General features: G+C 38.7%; 1 long non-coding RNA gene across 2 annotated transcripts; it reads right to left on the bottom strand.

The window, feature by feature from the left end:
- Window positions 1–4,259: 4,259 nt before the first annotated feature.
- On the bottom strand, window positions 4,260–13,275 carry LOC141372915 (uncharacterized). Of its 2 annotated transcripts, XR_012378436.1 has the most exons (4): window positions 13,123–13,225; window positions 6,802–6,907; window positions 4,815–4,883; window positions 4,260–4,596 (listed from the first exon to the last, which is right to left on the bottom strand). It is a non-coding gene; the product is annotated as an uncharacterized lncRNA (long non-coding RNA). The 2 variants fall into 2 exon arrangements; XR_012378437.1 differs by lacking the exon at window positions 6,802–6,907 and having other exon boundaries at window positions 13,123–13,275.
- Between the last annotated feature and the right edge of the window lie 208 nt (window positions 13,276–13,483).

Genomic DNA, 13,483 nt, shown 5'->3' with positions numbered 1-13,483 from the left:
ATATAGTTCTTGCTAAAAAGAGTCAGGCAAGGCAAAGAGTTTATAATGATGTCAAGAGAAGCAGTGGAATTAGAAATAAGAAAAACTTAAATCTCCTTCAAATTCGGAACTATGTTCATATTTCCCACGGATTAGCAGCTACTCATTCATCTTCATGCCAATACATGTTTGAAATAGTGAGGTATGTATAGGGCGCTTATTCGGTGTGAAGAGATGTTTGATCATTTGAGGTTTGACTGAAAAAGTAAGCAAACAAGCATAAGTTTTTGTTTTCAAAGAACCTAAAACCGAGTTAGAGAAATGCAACAGAATTGTGTACCATATGACCACAGTGTAGTGTTAGGGTCCTGGTGTAAACGACAGAGAACAAGAGGGTTGAGAGAGTAGTGGCCAGAGTTGCAGGAATGACCAGAGTACAGACTTGGCAAAGACTTTAGTGGCACTTGAATTGGCCAAAAGGAAGAGGAGAGGATATCATAGTTGAGAAAATCTCACACCTCCAAGGCTAGCATGGTGCCGAGCCTTTTGTAGGGGATCAATTTTGTTCATAAAAGCGTAGAAGATGGATAGTTTGAGGGTGTACCAGAGGTCACACACGGGACAACAAGAAAACATCCCTAAAAATATGACAAAGTGAGGAAGCAGATTGTGCAGAGTCTCACGAGGAGGCAGAAAAAGTGTAGATTTGGTAGAGTAGGAAACAGAATTCCACTAAAAGTTTTTTTTAATTAACATACAATTAATAGATTATTGTGTGTGTGTGGTTCTGTGAATTTTAACATGTACATACCCTTTGTATCTATCAACACAATTAGGATACAAAACAATTTCATCATGGCAAAACTCTCCCCTGTGCTAGCCCTTTGTAGTAACTCCTCTCTCCTATCCCTAGCCTCAGTGGTCACTGACAGGTACTCCCTCACCGTAGCCTGCCCTTTGGGAATGTCACATGAATGGGATCATGTGGATTCTACTTGGTTAGGTAACCTCTCCAATGGAAGAGCATGTAACCTTTGGAGACCGGCTCCTTTTACTCAGTTTAGTGCTTTTGAGATTCTTCCAAATTGTTATGTGTACCAACTACTTATGCCCTGTGGAATGGTATTCCATTGTATTCATCTGTTAAATTAAGATATTTGGGCTGTTTCCAGTTTTTGATGATTATGGATAGAGTTGCTGTAAACACTTGGGTACAAGTGTCTGTGTAAACATACATTTTTATTTCTTTAGGGTAAATACTCAGGAGTAAGATTTCTGGGTCATATGGTAAATATATATTTAACTTTGTAAGAAACTACCAAACTGATTTCCAGAGTGGCTATATCACTTTGCATTCCCATCAGAAATGTGTGATGATTTCAGTTGCTCTCATCCTTGTCAGTATTTGGAATTAATAAGTTGTTTTTCCACTTTTTTTTTTTTTTGCCTTAAGATTGGTATGTTTTTGTATTTTATTGTGACTTTAATTTACATTCAGCACTGGCTAATGAGGTTGAACATTTTTTTCATGTGCTTATTTGCTTCTGTATATCTTCTTTGATGAAGTACCTATTCAAATCTTTTGGCTTTTTTAAAGTGGGTTGTTTGTTTTCTTATTGTTGAATTTTGAGTATTGTTTATACATTTTGGATACAAGTCCTGTGTTAGATATGTGACTTGCAAATATTTTCTCCCAGTTTATTACTTCTCTTTCCTGTATCTTTTAGGAAGCTAAATTTTTAATTTTGGGCAAGTTCAATTTATCAATTTTTTTTTTAATGGATCCTGTCTTTGATGTCATGTCTAAGAACTTGCAGGGGAGGAAAAACCCTCTTTTTTCCTACTACCCTCTTAGGTTCTCTAGCTGGGGTTCTGTAATATGAACTGACAAAACAGATTAACAAGCAAAAAGCATCCAAATTTATTTAACGTAAGTTTTATGTGACATCGGAGACCTCATAAGGAAATGAAAACTCAAAGAAACAGTTAAACCTGAGCATATTTATATTAGGCTTGATGAAGAGTGGAAAGTCATGGAAAAGGTGACAGGACCAAAGGGTATGAGCCAAAGGTAGTAAACTGGGGGAAACAGCAATTTCATTCGGATTCATCCCCATTCCCCTCCATCTTCAGAGATAAGGATGCTCCTTTCTTCCAGGGGTAGGGAAGGCACCTCTCACATGAGGATCTTATGACCTGCTTTAGGAAAGAAGGGGGATGTTATAAAGTCCCTCCTATGCCTGTGTTTTCTTAGATTCCTTCAGCTTAAAATATTCAGTATGCCAATGGGCCATATTTTGGGATAGGGTGTTCTGAACCCTGTCAAACTCTTTGCCTAACTCCAGGTCATGAAGCTTTTTACCTGTGTTTTCTTCCAGAAGTTCTATAGTTTCATGTATTACATTTAGGTCTTTTTAGTTAATTTTGTACAAAGTGTGAAGATAGTTTTTTTGTTTTTGGTTTTGATGTGGGTTTGTTGTTTTTGTTTTTGCTTATAGATGTACTGTTTTTTATTGAATTTTCTTTGTTTCTTTGTCAAAACTGAAGCGGCCATATTTATATGGTAGGTCTAGTTCTAAATTATATATTCTGTTTCATAATCTAACTGCCCTTTTGCCAATGTACAGTGTGTTGGTTACTGTAGCTTTATAGTAAGTCTTAAAATTGGATAATGTGATTCCTCCAACTTTATTCTTGTTTTCAAAATTGTTTGAGCTATTCTGGTTTCTATGCCTTTTCATATAAACTTTAGTATTTACTTGTTTTATACTTTCAAAAACTCCTGTTGAGAATTTTATTGGAATTCCTTTAAATCTGTAGTTAATTTGGGGGAGAATTGACATCTTTACTATCACTGAATTTTTGAACAAAAGAATGATATGATCACTCTTCATTCCTGGGAACTTCATTTGCATAGGGAGGATGGACAAAAGTCTATATTTTTGTATTTTTCATACTATTCCGACCCTTAAAGAACTTCTGAGCCTGGAAACCTACTCACTTTGATCTCTGGTCCATTAAGAAGAGACTCAGGTTGCCCTTTCTGTAGGCCCACACTGGATATGACAGTTCAGAATGTGGCACATGAGTTGCCACCAACCTGTGTATGCAGCAGCCCAGGCCATGCAGGGAGGCTAAGTCAGATGATGAGAAGAATCAAGGTGTTCAATTGAGCCCAGATAAAGCTTTTTGCAGAGGGTATAGTGGAAGGGTTCTATTTGGCTACTTGGTGACCATACTCCAAAACAATGAGCATCATTTCTATGCAGAATTTCTGAACAAGAGCAAAACCTTATCCTGCCTGTGAAGCAAGGGTTTGAAACTCGACTAACTTGCGTGTTGATTTTGAAAAACTTCACTCTTTGCTGGCTTGTTTTCTTCATCTGTAAAATGAACTATGTTCTTCCAAGCTATTCAATGTCAGAATACCAAATTACAACAATATATCAGGTGAGTCTAATATGCAAGACATATATAAGAGTTTATGAAGAAATCCCAACTTAAAGACTACAAAACAAATGATTATCTCACAGAGCAGTCTGTGACTTTTTATGGAAGTTCAAATGGCCAAATTTTTCAATGATGCAGAAAAATCATAACAATTATGCCCATTCGAAATGTCAGTGCCCCTGCTGTTTTGCCCATAACTCTGACCAAATTCATGAATGTGTCCCGGATTTATTCATGTGAACCTCATTTTGAGTGGACCATAGTTGTTCACATTCCTTAACATACCCTTACCATCCTTCATACCTTAAGACCATCGGAAAGCTCTCTGAACTCATTCAATGCTGTCTTGTGCCATATGAAAATGGCATGAGATTAAGAAAAAAAAGTTGTCTAGGAAGTTGATGTAAACAGCCAGCTTCTCTAATCCTGAGATGAGATTTGATAGCTCACAGTGTATAGTAGGTCCATGAAGAGTAGGAAGGGAGGTTGTGATAAAAAGGAGAAACACCTTAAAGCTATAGAGCCATGCGTGTGTTAGGGGGAGAAGGTGTTTAGTGATAATTGCCACAGTGAAATGTCCACGTCCTGCTCTCAAAGAAAGCGTTAGGGCAAAGTTGAGGTGGAACATTTCATTTCCCTGAAGAATTCTTACAGTAGTGGAGAAGAAAGTAAGTACATTTCATTATACCTACCATTGGACACCTCTTCAAGTAGGAGGAGTTTTGAAGTTTTCCTTTAATATATATTTTTTTCTTAGTGTTTTTTTTATCCTAGTAATTTTCAAACATCTGTTTGACAGTACTTTTGTTATTGGTATTATTTGCCTTTTTTTTTTCTCCACAGCTCCCCACCTGTAATAGTGTCACAGCTTCCAAAATGAAATCTCACAAGAAACCCTGACATATAGGAGGGTTGGCAGTGGAGTGATTCTTCCATGAGTAGAATGAAAGGACATCAAGCTCTTTCTTGGCCTGTTCCATCTCCTCATCACCTCCATGAGTTCCTGGGACACCTTCACCAGCTTTGAGCATTCACTTTGGGTGCCCAGTCACTGGACTGCCCAGAGTCCTCTGCTGTAGTGCTTAGAGGCCCAGAATAGCAAGCCTGGCTCCTGATCTCCACCAATATATATTGCAGTCCTCTGGACCATTCCTCCAAACGCTATCCCTGTGATTGAGAAGGGGTGAGATGGAGTCAATAGGATATACCAGTCCACAGTAACATATTAGCTTGCCAACTTGTTATTTCCCAAATTATATAATGTGTAATCTGACTTAAATGGCCGCCATCTAGACCCTATGGCTCCAAGTAGAGGCAAGTGAAGGATGCATTCCTGGGGTAAAAGGGGTTCTGGGTTAATCCCATTTATCCCATCTCGTAAATACCTTGTACTTTGCCCAGGAGGACACCAAGCTGTTTCCAAGGCACCGATTTCCTCCTCCTGATACAAAACTCTAAAAATATCAATGTTACATTGATGATTTTGCCTGTAAAATACTTGTAAGACTTACACATAAAGGCTTATAAGACTGAGGAAATACTTATAAGACTTTTAAAAGTGCCAAACCCCACATAAAAAATAAATGAACACCTGGCAAATAAAGTGAGAGCAAAAGCAAGAATGAGAGGAGTAAGAGAGCAAGAGTGAATTCTTTTCTTAACATAACAGATAATACATACTCTATTGGCATTATTTTTGAAAAGTAGAAAGTCTTTAACTTTGACACGTGTCAAGCTAGTTGATCTTTAAAAGCTTTAATAACATGCAATGAAACTATTAAGCTACATGTGGAAGTATGCAAAGTAAAATGTCAGCTTCCAAGTTTACCCCATGTCTTTACACCACCTGTCTGTTTGGGAGGTTCCCTTTGTCATGCTATTATTTGGAGTTTGACATCTTATGTGGGCAGCCATCCAGGACACACTCACTCAATTATCTTACTGCAGTCCCAGAGACCAAGATGATTGGATTCCAGCTTCTAACTCCCTATGAGAGAAAAATGCTAGCAATAATGAATACCTTTATAACATAAAACAGCAGAGACAATCTTGTCTAATGTAAGATGAAACAGAAATAAGAGCTGTAGACATCTGGTCCCTCATAGACCTATTGTAGGATCTTGAGAAAGACTAAGAGAGTTCGATCTTCATCTTTGCCACAGGAATAAGACTCACAAAATTTCTGAGGAACAGCTAGTAGAAGTGGAAAGGGTTATGGTCTTTAGGAAAAAGTAAATATTCAAATCATAACTTTGTTTGGTTTAAATCATATTAACAGGGTCAAACTAAGGTGTTTTTGTTTGTTTTATTATTTTTTTAAATGACCAAGTTGAAAGGATAGTAAATCTTCCCCCAATTTTATCGTGACCGAGTAGAGCTACGAAACAGCCTTCTGAGTGGCATGGGGATGGAGAGAGCATGACATAGAGTTTGTATTCACTGCCTCGATGGCAAAAACTACCTGTAATTATTTCCTCAGTGGGGCTGTATAAAACTTGAATTCCATTTAATCTTATACTAAACAATTTCTATATTTCATGTCATGGATTAGAATGAAAATGGGGATAGTTCATCAACACTGATCTGTGATATAAAAAAGAACAGAGATGCCGGGGGTATGAGAGTGCATAAAAATGTTTTGTGTTCTGACCAGTACATTGCTTTAAAAAAATTTTACAGTCAGGCCCAATTGTTCATTCTCTCCATGCAGAAGATATTCACATATTCATTTTTAAAAGGGCAAATCAACCATAATTCAGTTTATAAACTGTGAAGCTGGTTGCGAATGTCTGGATGAATATTCATTAGAATCTCTTAATCTGCCATCGACTGTGATTCATTAGGCATATGTAAATATCATTCACTTTAATTGCCCCTAAACTGACTTAACATAATATTGTCATTAGCAAATTATTAGTTATTTGTGTAACTAATGGTACATTATGGTGTGCACGTTAAATTTCCAAATATATGATTACAATTATGATGTTTTATGCTGGGGGCTTTCTAAACTATTTGATGAAATATAATGGAGTCAAATCAAATCTGGTATGTTAATAGGACAGTTGCAGAACTTTTTTCTGCACCTTGGTGCGGTTATCATCTCCCAGCTATTCATTCTTCCTGACACTTGACTGGCTGTAGGTTTTTTCTACTGTCTTGTCTGCCCCAAGGGTCTCAGGAAGTTCCTCAACTCCAGTATCCTCTATGGGCTCAATCTCAGTTGGCTTTTGGTAAAAGTCAATTTATTTTAAAAAATATTCACTCATTGGATGTGAAGCAAACAATATAAAATGGGCAAAGAAAGCATAGACGGTTCTCCTGAACATTGACATAGAGAAATCAGGCTAGCATGGGATTTAAACAACTCACAGGAGCTTTAGTCTCCATGGTCCTATTTGGAGGGCGGCATTTGACCTGTTTAAGTTCATCAAAAGGTGACCTGTGTTGCAGCTGTTTTCTCCAGAACGATTATCATCTGTAAAGAATTTGACAACCCTTAGGACCCCTCTTGCAATCTTAGCATAACTCTTGCTGAAAATTTTGTTCACCTGTCCCTGCTTTGCCCCAAAGCACTTATTTCTTTACAACAAAGTCATGTAGAAAGGGCTTTCTCTAATCTTTATCTCCACAACAGTATCAGGACGTTTTTCAAAGAGAGTCACTTACTTTCATCACTTACAATTATTACAAATTCACTAAGTGAGCTCCTAGGAATAAAGTTGACCCAGCATACTGGCTGAGAAGCCTACAATTAGTATTCCTTTAGTCTCTGTTAATTGCCTAACTGGTGGCAAGAATATGTTAATACAAAATGAGCTAACAGAGGCAGGCAACCTTTTATCATGTTGCCCTCCTAAATATTAGTACATTAACAGGCCATTGATGTTTATAAATAGAGATTCAGACAAATGCATATTCCTGTCTTTGATAATGCTCTAGATTAATTGCCATTTCATCTTAATTTAATAAGCGATCCTTTTGGTAAAAAAAAAATGCTTACACATGAAAAGAAATTATTGAGATAATGACAGCATAATGAATATAGATTGTGGTACAAATCTCCTGAAGAGATACCAACATTCCAGAAACATGGTCAAGCATTATTGTATTTAAAATAAAGCAAATTTTTCAGTCTAACATACTTCAGGTTGAACATTACTGCCATAAAGCAAACAATTCTGGTTGTTTTGATTGAGGGTGAGTGTTTGAATCTCTCTCCCTAAGAAGCTTAGCTATGAGTTTCAGAGATCTCTTCTAGCCAGTACCATTCGTCCCATTATACAAAGTGGCCAAGTGAGGTTCCACCTCCATGTTATACATACTTCTCCCATAACACCTATTGTCTTCTGCTTCGCACCATGAGTTCCTCTTCTGTGAAAAGTTCCACAAACTCAAGTTTTGTGTTTAACACAGAGGTTAGCAAATGGGCCAAATTGGGTCTACCACCTGTTTTTGTGAATAAAGTTCAATTTAGAATACAGCCATGCCCATTCATTTACTGTTATTTTCACAGAGATCATATTGGTCCACAACACCTAAAACATTTACTACTGACCTTTACAGAAAAATTTCCCAACCCCTGGCCTCGTACAGAATTTTGCCAAAAAATGAATGAAGTCCCCAAAACAAGCATCTTATTTGTAATAAAAAATGTATGCCTTAAATCTCTGCAGAGTCAATGATTGATCATGTAGTTAAATAAAGTTTGGTCACTTCTAAATCTGACATCATGGAGATCTCAAAAATATCTAATTTATTTGAGCCCTGATGATTTTGTTATATAGCTTCGCTGAGGTATTCAGTTGGGTTTATATATCAAGTCCATCTCTTACGTGTGAGTTATGGCGGAATGCAAAGTGTGACTCAGAAAGTTGCTTTCAATTTTATTCAGACCTCTAGGTCCACTTTAGACTCAAACACAAGATTTTCATAATTTACACACATAGGAGGGAGGAAGTAACACTCCCGCCCAGCACTGATATTGCAATTATTCAAAACAAACAAATTATTCATAAACAATTATTCAAGCAAACAAAAATTATTCATAACAAAGTTATGGGCCACCAATTTCATATCAGGTCCATGCAAAGTACTTCATGGGCATTATCTCATTTAGTCTTTGCTATAACTTTATGATATAGAAACTATTATTTTTTCTACATTAAAGATAAGGTTATTGAGAGTTAGAGAAAATAGATGCTCACAAACGGGAGCCAGCAATCAGTCCTCAGCTTTTCTACATCTAGGACCCATATTCCTTCCCCAACACCATACTGCCTCAGTGTTGTATGCTGACTGATCATTTGCATTGTTTGGCTGAGATGCTTATTGCATGGCCGCTAAACAATATGCTTTTCAAAAATAGTCAACTATCCAGAGACAATCTATATAATATTGTTTAGTAAAAAAAGCAGAATGTGAAATTAAATATATTATGATGCTAATTCTGTAAAATATGTGTGTATTAGGATCTCAGCTTGGAACCTAGACTGTCAACATTGCACCCCTACAGGCATATCTGGGCGTGGCCGGCAAGGTGGAGGAGTAGCCTAACCCCGCTCTGCTTAGAATTGAGGAGCTTCTTGGGAAAGGTCTCTTCCTGATAACCAAGCCCTGATTGGATGGGAGAAGTGATTTTGAGTACACGGTGAAGGGGGTGACATAAACTGCCCTGGGCCCAGATGCCTAGATCCACTGAGGTTCAAACAACACGACTTGAGAATCCCTCAACCTGACTTCCTATCAGAACCACCATGAAGCTGTCATTGCAAAGACAATCTCCCCCGAGCTTTGAACTCATGTGCATCTGGCTGGGTATGCCCATTATGCAATGCCTTGTCTATTCTTTATGCAGGCCATTTCTCAGGGTTGTGTTTCCAGCAAGCAGCCTCTATCTTAAGGCCTTACTATTTTAGGGGAATCCTCATGATAATGTGCTATACTGGAGAAAGTTATGTCCTGCCCCTCATTAGGAACGTGGAAAGAAAGAGGGAAGGCCTCCCTTACTGGGTCTCAGGAAATCAATAAATGGGCCTGTGACTTAGATTGAGCCATGGGGGACTTTTAATTCAGAGCGGACCTGCAAAGGAATAGTGGGGATTCTTTTGCAGAAACTGGGCTGTGTGCAGGGGTGTCCAAGCAATGTACCACAACAGGAAAGCAGGAAAGCTGCTGATGTCCTGAGGAGACTGATTATATCCACTAAGAGGTAGAAAATATGCTTTCCGCTCTTTCTCCAGAGATGCCTCAATTCCTGCCCATTTTCCAAGTCTTGTATCTTGTCTCCCAGCTTCCCATCATTTGGTGAGCCACTGATTCCTTTTCTCCTTAACGTGGCCAGAGTTAGTTTCTGTTACTTGCAACCAATAACCCTGATAGAGTAACTTCTACACTGTGGCCATTCAAACACCAAGGTCCCAACAGTCATGTCAGCACACCCTTGAAGAAAGGCCATTTATCGGTATTATGCAAGATATGCTGCTCAATTTAAATCAGCAGCAATTAGGGATTTGGATATTTTTGAACTCAGCATATTTTGATTTCCTGTGGTTCAAGGCTCAGGGCATGTTGACCCTCTTCCTACGTGATCAGAATATTTAGGCAGCATCTTCTGCCATCTTGGTCTCTGAGCTATTGGCCTTATAAAGTTTTCACCTTCACCACCTGATATGCATTGTAGCCATGTGCTGCTTTGTGCTCCTGTTCTGTTTCCTGTTAGCTTTCCTGATATCAGTGATACCAGGTTTGTGGGGCTTCAAGTGATTGTGTCAGGCTGCTTTGGGAGGTATCCAAAGGCACAGGCGCCCTAGTCCTCCTGAGCCTTGCTTGTAACTGCTAGGTCAAGGATGATCATGGTACAAAGGGCTCCTCATAGAGGGTGACACTCTCTGGGCTCAAGCCCTTGCCACAATCTTGGGCTAATAGCTACAGAATACAGTAGGCTGGCAACAAATACCTAAATTTCAAGTTAATCTTCTCCAAAAAAATGAAAAGAATAAAAAAGCTCAAATTAACATATTTTTAGTAATGGACAAAAGCAGTTAACCTAAAGTTTGACCCTCTATTTGTAGTCACCAAGCACGATGCTCAGTGGGCAAGTCTGCTGATGTGCCTGCCAATTGGCATAGACCACTCACCCCTCCACCATGACCTGCTTGCCCCAGTGGTGTGGTCAACTATGTGCGGCTTCGTGCTTCTGGTCTGTTCCATTTCCTATCGGTTGTCTACAATCTTCACTTTGCAGACCTGTCCAAAGTAACTTGACTCAACCACAGAGGAAATTCTCAACTTCCTGGGAATCCTATGCATGACACTGTTGACAATTCTTCGAGCAGAGTATATATGCTTCCCCATTAGGATTCCCTTCTCTTGGTTCTGCTTTCCCTTGGCCGCAACTTAGTTTCTTGGCACATTTGATACAGTTCTGTCTCCCTGGACATCACCCTGAGTGTGATATGGGTGTCCATGGGATGTGAAGAGGATAGCAGGTATGACTTAGATGTAAGGGCTGTGTACAGGAAACAGCAGGTGTAACTGGAATATATGTGGGATGGCAGGAACATGGCGAAAGCCTATTGGCTTTGCCTTGGTTGGGGTGGGGTGGGGGTGGGGGTGGGGGGATCAGGGAAAGCACGGTGGCAGAGGTGCATCTTAGAGAATGAGTAGAACTCTTCCAGTGGGCAATGGTATGTTCCAGGCAGGAAAAAGAGCTTATAAAAAGCCAAGTGTGGGCAACATTATGGCATATGATGACAGTGGGAATAAAGCTAGAAAATTATAAGGACCTTTATTTCATTATAAGAAGTTTGAAAGCCACTCCAAATTCAGGCAGCCCTGTGACGTGAGAAGACTGAAGTCCTACAAAACTGTAGGGACAGGGGGGAAAACAGTTTGGAAGGAGTCAAGACTGGAGATGAACCATACAATGCAAGGGACATTTATAGTAACCTGAGTGATGGTGAGCTGAGGACTTACCCCATGGCAGCCAAAGCGTGACTGACTGAAGGGAACTGATGAAAGATGTTGAGAGGATCTTAACGTCAATAGACGTACGGATGCAGGAGTAGGAAAAGCCAAGAAAGACCCTGAGGTTCGTCTATGAACCTAAGTGACAGAACTGTCCACAGCGTCATTTACTGAAATAGGGAGCAAAAGGTGGATTGTGCAGGCATGTGGTTAGATGGCAATTTCAGTTTGAACATGTTGAATATAAATATTCACTTGGAATATCCAGGTGGAATTTTCCCTTAAGCTGAATGATGGATGGATTAGAAAAGAGGTCTGGACTAGAGATTTGGATTTGCCATGTTAGATCCTCTAGCTGTGTGAGCAAGGGCGAGTTAATTAACCTGCCTGCACATCAGCTTCTTCATCTGTAAAATGGGAATAACAATAGTACTTACTACCATAACACTGTTACCAATATTAAGTGACTTAAAACATACAAACTTCTTAGAACCATGCCTGGCACTATATAAAAGTATTAACTATTGTTTATTCTTATTACTGACATTGCCTTGACAAGAAATCCCCATTAAATGTGTTCTTTTTAAAAAAGTTTCAACTTTGTTGTTTTGTCCCTCGGCTTTATTGAAACATATAAATGACAATCAAAATTGTTAGATATTTGAAGTGTACAACATGATTTGATATATGCATGCATTGTGAAAGGTCTCCCCTCATGTGTTAACACACCCACACTTCATATACTTACCTTTTTTTTTTAAAAAAAAGATTTTTATTTATTTGAGAGAGAAAGAGAGCACAAGCAGGGGGAGGGGTAGAGGGAGAGGGAAAAGCAGACTCCTCGCTGAGTGGGGAGCCCGACATAGGGCTCGATCTCAGGATCATGACCGGAGATGAAGTCAGATGCTAACCAACTGAGTCACCCGGGTGCCCCATGTATTTATCTTTAAAAAAATTTTTTTTGTGAGAACATTTAAGTGCTACTCTCTTAGCAAATTTCAATTATACCGTACAGGGTTATCAACTATAGTCACCATGTTATAAAATTAGATGCTCAGATCTTATTTATTTTATGAAAATTTGTTCCCTTTACTAACTTCTCCCTATTTCCCGCACCGCCCCCAGACCCTGACAACTACTTTTCTACTGTCTGTTTTTATGAATTCCACTTTCTTTTTTAAGGTTCCACATATAAGTGATATCATGCAGTATTTGTCTTTATCTATCTGGCCTATTCCACTTAGCATAATACCCACTTTCATCTATGTTGTTGCAAAAGACAGCAGTTTATTCTTTTTTTTTTAAGATTGACTTATTTATTTGAGGGTGGGAGGGGCAGAGGGAAAGAATCTCAAACAGACTGTGCACTGAGCGGGGACCCCCACTTGGGGCTCCATCTCACCACCCTGAAATCATAACCAGAACCAAAATCAAGAGTCCAACGCTAAACCGAGTGAGCCACCCAGGTGTCCCCATTTTATTCTTTTTTAAGGCTGAATAATATTCAGTTATATATATATATATATATATATATATATATACATATACATATATACACACACATATCATATATCATTATGTCATATATCATATTATTATACCTATCATATATATTGTACCATATATTATTTGATCACATATAATCCAAATATAATCAGATATGGATTATATCATATATATATCAATCAGAAAAATGTTTTGATACATTCATCCATTGACTGTTACCCATATTCTTTATCTATCTTCTCCAGTCCTCCTTACTCACTCCTGCCACTCCTTGGTAAATATCTTAATTCTCAAAATTCAAGCAAAGCTTCACAGTCCTCTATATCTTAAGGGTTGCTGGAGTGGTGGGGGGTAGGAGGGATGGGGTAGCTGGGTGATAGACATTGGGGAAGGTATGTGCTGTGGGGAGCGCTGTGAATTGTGTAGGACTGTTGAATCACAGACCTGTACCTCTGAAACAAATAATACATTATATGTTAAAAAAAAAAAAAGAAGAAGATAGTAGGAAGGGAAAAGTGAAGGGTGGGAAATCGGTGGGGGAGAAGAACCATGAGAGACTGGACTCTGAGAAACAAACTGA

Source organism: Callorhinus ursinus, unplaced genomic scaffold (genome assembly GCF_003265705.2).
Source record: "Callorhinus ursinus isolate GAN/ISIS: 27379988/994484 unplaced genomic scaffold, GSC_fseal_2.0 scaffold6, whole genome shotgun sequence".
NCBI classification, from domain to species: domain Eukaryota; kingdom Metazoa; phylum Chordata; class Mammalia; order Carnivora; family Otariidae; genus Callorhinus; species Callorhinus ursinus.
This window is presented reverse-complemented; position numbering and strand designations above follow the sequence as displayed.